At 41.7% G+C, this 7,684-nt stretch overlaps 1 non-coding gene across 1 annotated transcript; it reads right to left on the minus strand.

Annotated features, from left to right (window-relative positions):
• Nucleotides 1–4,306: 4,306 nt before the first annotated feature.
• LOC132653340 (small nucleolar RNA SNORA48) lies at nt 4,307–4,449 on the minus strand. Its single transcript, XR_009591107.1, has one exon. It is a non-coding gene; the product is annotated as a small nucleolar RNA SNORA48 (small nucleolar RNA).
• Between the last annotated feature and the right edge of the window lie 3,235 nt (nt 4,450–7,684).

The following is a 7,684-nucleotide window of genomic DNA, read 5'->3' on the forward strand; positions in this document are numbered from 1 at the left end:
CTCTTTTCCTCCCATGCTCCTCCCCATGTCAACTGATAGGGAGGTCCTCCTCCCCTTCCCTCTGACCCTAGCCTGCCCAGTTTCATCTGGCTGCATTGTCTTTCTTTGTGGCCTGGCAAGGCTGCTCCCCCTTCAGGAAGAGGTGATCAAAGAGCAGGCCACTGAATTCATGTCACAGACAGTCCCTGTTCCCCTTATTCCTGGAACCCACTTAGATACTGAGCTGCCATGGGCAACATCTGTGCAGGGTTTCTAGGTTATCTCCATGCATGGTCCTGGGTTGGAGTATCAGTCTCAGAAAAGACCCCTGTGCCCAGATTTTTTGGTTCTGTTGTTCTCCCTGTGGAGCTCCTGTCCCCTCCAGGTCTTTCTATGTTCCCCTTCTTTCCTAAGATTCCCTGCACTCTGTCCAAAGTTTGGTTATGAGTCAGCATCTGCTTTGATAGACTGCTGGGCAAAGTCTTTCAGAGGCCCTCTGTGGTAAACTCCTGTCCTGTTCCGTGTTTTCTGCCTCTTTTGATTTCCATCCTGTTTGCCTTTCTGAGTGAGGATTGTTCATATTAGCCAGGGCCCTCCTCCTTACTTAGCTTCTTTAGGTGTACAGATTTTAGTATGTTTATCCTACATTATATGTCTAATATCTTTTTCTCTTTTATTTTTACTTTCTTTTTCTTTCTTTTTTTTTTTCCCTGAGACATCAGTCTTACTATGTTGTCCCCACTAAACTTGAATTTCTGGGTTTAAATAATTTTCCTACCATAAGCCTCCTGAGTCATTTCTTTTTAAATGTCAACCAACTTTGAGTGTCATGGTGAGATTCAGGTAATTTCTGAGATCTGATACCTACATAAAGGTAGGTATTAGATTTAAGGGAGGAAATTTATTTTGACTCCCGGTTTTAGGTACCTGAGAGGATGGGGACTGGAGGGCCCTTTGCTGTATTGCCCAAGAGTGAGTCTGTTTACTCAGCTGGGTGGGGGACCAGGAGCAAGGGCAAGCTGGAAACAGGATTCCGATATAAACCTCAAGGTGGGTCCCACAGTGACCCACTTCCGCCAGTAAGGCGTCATACTGGCAGGCCCAGCTTCAAAAGTCTGAATGCTGCAAGTGTCCTCTGAGTGAGGAAAATCATAAAACCACAAAGGTTCTTAAAACGTTAGGAGGTTCTTCTCTCTCACCGATCTCTCCCTTCTTTTCCTTCTCTCTCTCTCTGTGTGTGTGTGTGTGTGTGTGTGTGTGTGTGTTTGTGCCTGCCTGTGCATATGGACACCAAAGGACAGTTTTGGGGATCATTCCCAGGTATGATTAACCTTGTTTTTGGAGACAGAATCTCTTGCTGGCTTGAAACGTGGCAAGAGTTCATGTGCTAGGCTTATAAGCACATACCTGCATACCTGGATAAAAAAAATTTAAATGAGGTTTCTGGGGCAGCAATTTCAGGTCTTTATGCTTGATTGAGTTACCTCTCCAGTCTACCATTTCAGTACTATTGTTTAATTAAAACATTTTCATCTTATGTATATGAGTGTTTTGCCTGCATGTATGTCTGGGTAACACATGCATGCAAGGAGGCCAGAAAGGGGCATCAGGCCTGGAAACTGGAATTACAGTCAGCTGTAGGCTGCCATATGCAGGTAGGGAATTGAACCTGGGTCTTCTGCAAGTGCCCCTAGTGGTCATAACCACTGAACCACCTCTCCAGCCTCTTCCTTCTACTTTTTTCTTATAATCATGCCACCTAAACTCTGAAAAGCAGAGAACTAATGTTTTACGAAATAAGCAAGAGTCTACCTTCCAACCAATACATATCTAGCATAAAAATTAAGGCAGTGAAAAAAAAAGATAGAAAAGGAAGGAAAGAAATAAAAGGGGTTAAAAAAACATTTAAAAATCAATAATGAGTGGCTGGAGAGATGGCAGTTATTATTTATTTATTTATTTATTTATTTATTTATTTATTTTCAACATTAACCATTTTTTCAACATTTCTAAAGGCGTTCCGTAATCTTCCAGTGTTCCAGCTTCCAGTGTTTCTGCTGTGGTGTGCGCCTCTCCTCACTGTTTCCCTGTGTGTGATGTTTCACTCAGCTGCTTTCACACTTCTGTCTTTGTCTCTGTTGCTCAGGACTTAGACAAAGTTCCTCACATTGAAGTTTCTTTAGTTTCTTGACTTTGTAACTGCCTATCTTTTATAAATTTGGGTTTCTAAAATTTAAGTAATTAATTGGTTGGTTAATCAATCTTGAGAGAGGAGCTTTTTAGGTAGAACAGGATGGCCTCAAACTCACTGATATCCACCTGTTTCTTCTTCCTGAGTGCTGGGATTGAAAGCATGTGCCATCATGCCCAGCTTGGAATTTCTTTGTACTAAATTTTTTTCTGTCCTATTCTTTCCCAGGCAAAGCATTTTGAAACCACTAGTTCTTACATGGTTTCAAGGGTCCACTTATTTTCTTCAATGTTTTCTTTTTAATCTCTTACTTGAGTTGAATGATTTATTTATTTGCATATAAAATTTGCTTTGTTAGTTTACATTTTATTTTAGCTGGCAACTAGCATAGCTTGACTTAACTGCTAAGCTGTAAACTCATTGATGGGTGGAAGTTCAGAATGCTTTATATCGGTAGGCCTTATCTGTTATCTGTTTTCCATTTGAGCTAATCATGTGTAACTCATGGGTCAGCCAGTTACCTATGCTGGGTTTAAATGACCAAAATTGGTGTATTTATTCCTAGCTCTTCTCTCTCCTTGTTCTCCTGTTGTCTAGTTTCCATAGCACCCCACCCCCTTCATATCTTACCATGCCATGTTGGCCATAATTTTGGCTGCCCTCAGGGAACACTTAAGAAATGGATGTGACGGTTTCCTGTACAACTTTGTCCGCCCTTGCACCTTAGAGATTTCTGGTATTTATATTGTTTTCTTATTAATCTCCATTTTACTGAAGCTAGTTTGATTGTGTTTCTGGTTTTTGTAAAACCGTAAGAGAAGCCATTCATCACAGAGTCCAGGACTGTTGCAGGCTTTGCAGAATGGTTCGCTAGCAAAGGTATAGATAGCATTGAGAAACACTTAATAGCATTTAGCTTTATTATGTCAGTGGGTTTTGAAGAACAGGAATTTGGCAGCTCTTTAGGATGAGATTTTTGTCTTGGATCCCTTACGAGGTTGCTGTCACATTTTTAAGCAGGTCACAGTAACTAAAAACTTGACTAGGACGGTAAATTCTTTTTCTAAACACACTCTTGTCAAGATGGAGGTCTTTAGATTTTTTTTTTTTCTGCATTGACTGAGATAGAGATACTTCTTGGAACATGGCATCCCCCGGATAGTAGGAGACATAGACAGGAAGGCAGACTCCTGACTGACTTACTTCACAACAGTGAATCTGTCCTGGGCTTTTCTTGGTGGGGGGAGGCTCTTGGTTAGAGTCTCAGTCTCACTGTGCACGAGGGGTCTGTTCGAGTTGCTTCTATCTTCTGGCTTTACTTTTGGTAGATAATACTTACCTAGAGACTTATCCATTTCATCTATGTTTTCCAGCTTTTTTTGGAGCATACATTTTTAAATATTCTCATATGATGGCTTGGATTTCACTGGAGTTTGTGGCAAAGACACCCTTTCTTCTCTAATTTCATTTATTTGTATGTTGGTCATGCTTTTGTCAGGCTGTCTAAGGATTTGTTAATCTTATAAACTTCACATAAATGAACCCCTTTTCTTACGTCACATTTAACAGTTGACTTTGAGTGGTTTGGAATCTAAACTGCTAACTGGCTGCTTTACTTCCATTTTGGGAGCACTTTGAAGCTGTTAAAGGGTCTAAGCACTACCACCTAAGTCTCTAACTTGAGTTTTCTGTAATTTGTAAATAAGTTCATAAATATAAAAGAATCCCAAATGTCATATTTTAAGTTAGTAATAGCCCTAGAGTTCATTTTGTTCTTTCTGGAAGACCTCAGAGAGCAGATCTAGCTACTCACAACAGTCTACTCTTCTTCACCCATGAATCTCCAGTTCCATCTCTCCTCATAACGCTCAAGCTGCTCCACTTCTCTTTCTCTTCCATCCATCCACCACATCCTCACACATTGGGCTGGCCTCTGCTGCAGCCTGGCCAGGTGGCTGGCAGGCCCCTGGGCAACTTCCTGCATTTGGGCTGCCTGGTGTGGTGGCAAGCAGGAGCCTATGACCTGCCTGTGCCACACACTGGAGAGCAAGTCTGTGGATGGCATGGAGGTCTCCAAGTCTCTGTCTGCTTTCCTCCTCCTGTGCTGTGCTGCCTGGATTTGATTTGATTTGGTTTTCATGAGTTTTAGGCATAAGACAGCTTTGGCCACCACACTAGGCATCAAGCTAGAATGAGCAAAGGACTGCCAACTGCTCTGCCCCTGACTGATAAAAGAACCATACCACCAACAAAGTGTCTCTTTGCCCATTTCTGAGGTGGGGGTGGGGGGACTGTGGGTACTTTTGAAGCTGAATCAAATGCACTATGAATCAAATCACAACATATCTGTGAGCTCATGCTCGCCAGGGATAAAACATTATGATTTGACTGTTATTGCCCAGGGCGCTCATGTGTTTAAAAGCTTGGTTCCAAACTGGTGGTACTGTTTTGGGAGGTTGGAGGATCTTGGAGACTGTAGCTCAGAAGAGGTGAGTCATAAAAGTAGGTGTTTGTTTAATTTTGTGGCTTTCTGATTTAAACAAGCCATGCTATAAGCTCTAACCATCTTGGACTTATGCTTCCCATGATGGGGATAGGTTGGTGTGTATTTTTTACACTACTTTATTTGGGGTTCCTTATGCTTCCAATTCCCTTCTCCACCCCAATTTCTTCCAACATCAGGTAGGAAAAAAAGAAGGTTAGTGGAGAGAGGGGGCATAGTTCTCTTTTGGTTACTTCCTGCTGTTTAGAGTCATTGGATTCCTCAGGGCAAGTTCAATATTCCTTTTAGGATCTCTCCAACTTCTTATCAAACTGCAACAATAGCACCCAGGAGCAGCAGGGGAGAGCAGCCTCAGGCTTCCTTTTCCTTGGCGTGTGCCCGACCCTCTCTGGACTCTGGCATTTATTCCCTCCCAGAGTCCCCAAAATTAAACTACCTAAATCTGGCAAAGATCACACCCTTCTTAGAGCCCACATGAGGCAAATAGTTTGCTGCTGTGGACAATCTGAAACAGCCCCACATCCCACACCTGGGATTAAAACAAAAACATGTTTACATTACATAACCGAGTTTAAAAAGAAACCAAAACTCCCACTATATGTGTGTGTATGTGTATGTATATGCACACACATATAATATTGAGCACAGATAGGTTAAATAACTCCAAGGTTTCACAGTTAGGAGTGAAACTATAACTAACGATTTAGATTCAGGCATTAGAATCCTATTGTTGGTGCTTTTAATATTTACCTCATATTGCTCCTCTTATACTGTAAAAAAAGGGTCATAAGGGGGAGTTAGTATGACGTGGAAAGGATAGGAGCTCCACAAGGACCAAATATATCTGGGCACAGGAGTCTTTTCTGAGACTGACACTCCATCAAGGACCATGTATGGCTATAACCTAGAACCTCTGCTCGGATGTAGCCCGTGGTAGCTCAGTAACCAATTGGTTTCCCATAGTAAGGGGAACAAAGACTATTTCTGACAGGATCTCAATGGCAGGCTCTTTGACCTCCCCACCCCCAAGGGAGGAGCAGTCCAGCTAGACCGCACAGGAGGACTTTGCAGCCAGGCCTGAAGATACCTGATAAACTAGGGTCAGATAAAAGGGGAGAAGGTCCTCCCCAAACAGTGGACTTGGAAAGGGGCAGGGAGGCGATGAGGGAGGGGGATTCAGCTGGGATACAGAGTTAATAAAACGTAACTAATAAAAAAAAGAAAAAACCTTTTCTATTATTGAACTTTAATATATTTGAAATATAAAAAAAAAAAAGAAAGAAAGAAAAGGGTCTAGGTGTCTTGAAAATAGAAAACAACCTGAAGTCACTCCATACTGTGTCTGTCACCAGCCTGTTTCAGATTATGTCTGGACCGAAGATAAATTTGGAAGAAATGAAGAAGTGGCTTCAGCGAACATCAACCATGAAGGGGACTGCTATGGACTGAATGTTTCTGTCCTTCCAAAGTTTGTATGTTGAAATTCTGTCTCCTAACTTGTTGGCAACTGGAGTTAGATGCTCCAGGAGGTGTATTGTAGCCTAGGCTAGAGCACTTTGATTAGTGACATTAATACACTTATTCAAGAATACAGGGAAGCACACTTTCTCTTTCTTTCAGCCACGTAACCGTACGACATGGTAGTATCTATGAAAAGAGGAAGAGTGCCCTCACCAGACACAGGGTTTGCTGCTGTCATGTATTTTTCGAGCCTCTTAATCTCTAGAACTGAGAGAAGCACATATCTTTTATTTAAGGTCTGATTTGATGAATCAGCCCCAACCAAATATGATGGTATTTGTTTATTCTCTGTCCTTTGGCTAAATATCTTAATGTGAATGCTGCTTGGGTTGACATCTGGTTTTCTTTTTTAAAAGCGTCATGATGATGTTTCTTCCCAGTGGCTGTGAGCTCATCTATGGGATATTAGCATATTGAACTCCTATAAGGTAAGCATCCCTCCCACAGCCAATCATATAGATTGACATTACCTGGATTCCAGTTTTGGCTTTGAATATCTCATAAAAAAAATCTTCCCCCTTAATCCATTGTGATTGGCTTAGTGACCGGCACATGAGTAAATCTACTCCAATCAGACTGAAGCTTACTTCCTACGATGAAAATGCATACATGCTTTTTTTCTTCACGGAAGTTGGTCACGGAAGTCACCAGACAAGAAACTCCATGAAGAAAGACCTGCAACTCCTAGGAGGAGTTATTCAGGTTTTAGCCAGAGCCTGAAGACAGATTTATTCCCTAACCTTCTATTATATTTTGGTTATAAAGTGTCCCTCAAAAGACCTGTTTTTGTTTTGTTTTGGTTTTTGGTTGTTGTTCTTGTTGTTTGTTTGTTGAAGACCTGTTTTCAACTGGTATATCAAGTAATTGAGTAATGATTGTGCCATTAGGGCTCTGAACTATTCATGTGGACTCATCCTTGATGTGTTCATAAAGTGATGGCATTTTGGGGCTGGGGTGTGAGGTAAGAGGTAAGACTGTGGAGGAATAGGTCATTGGGGTATACCCTGGAAGGATTTTGCCCCTTGACTACACTCCTGTTTTCTTACCTCTTGGTGGCCGTAAAGTGAGTAGCTGTGCTCTACCTCTCTGCCAAGTGGTTCAGAGCAGCCTCAGGCCCACAGTGATAGGGCAAAGTGACAGTGAACTGACGCTTCAGAAACAAAGAGTTAAAATCAATCTTTCCATTTTTAAAATTGTTTTTTGATGTCTTTATCACAGGGAGAAAGCTGAAACAACTCTTTAGTCACATAAATCAAAAGACCCGTTTGTTTGTTTGTTTGTTTGTTTATGTAAGCAAGTTTGAAATTTGGGTTTTCTGTTGCTTCCTATTGAAAGCATTCATCCGTATACTATAGAGACCAGGGAAATTTCTGCTTTGGGGCCTGGCTCTTCAAAGAGGTGCTTCCGTGTTCCTGCATGTTGCTCCTGACTTGGGTTTGCTGTTTCCTCAGTTGAAGAAATGATTCTGCCTCATTTTTCTTGTAGAATTA

The sequence above is a fragment of the Meriones unguiculatus genome, chromosome 3, assembly GCF_030254825.1.
Source record: "Meriones unguiculatus strain TT.TT164.6M chromosome 3, Bangor_MerUng_6.1, whole genome shotgun sequence".
NCBI lineage: Eukaryota > Metazoa > Chordata > Mammalia > Rodentia > Muridae > Meriones > Meriones unguiculatus.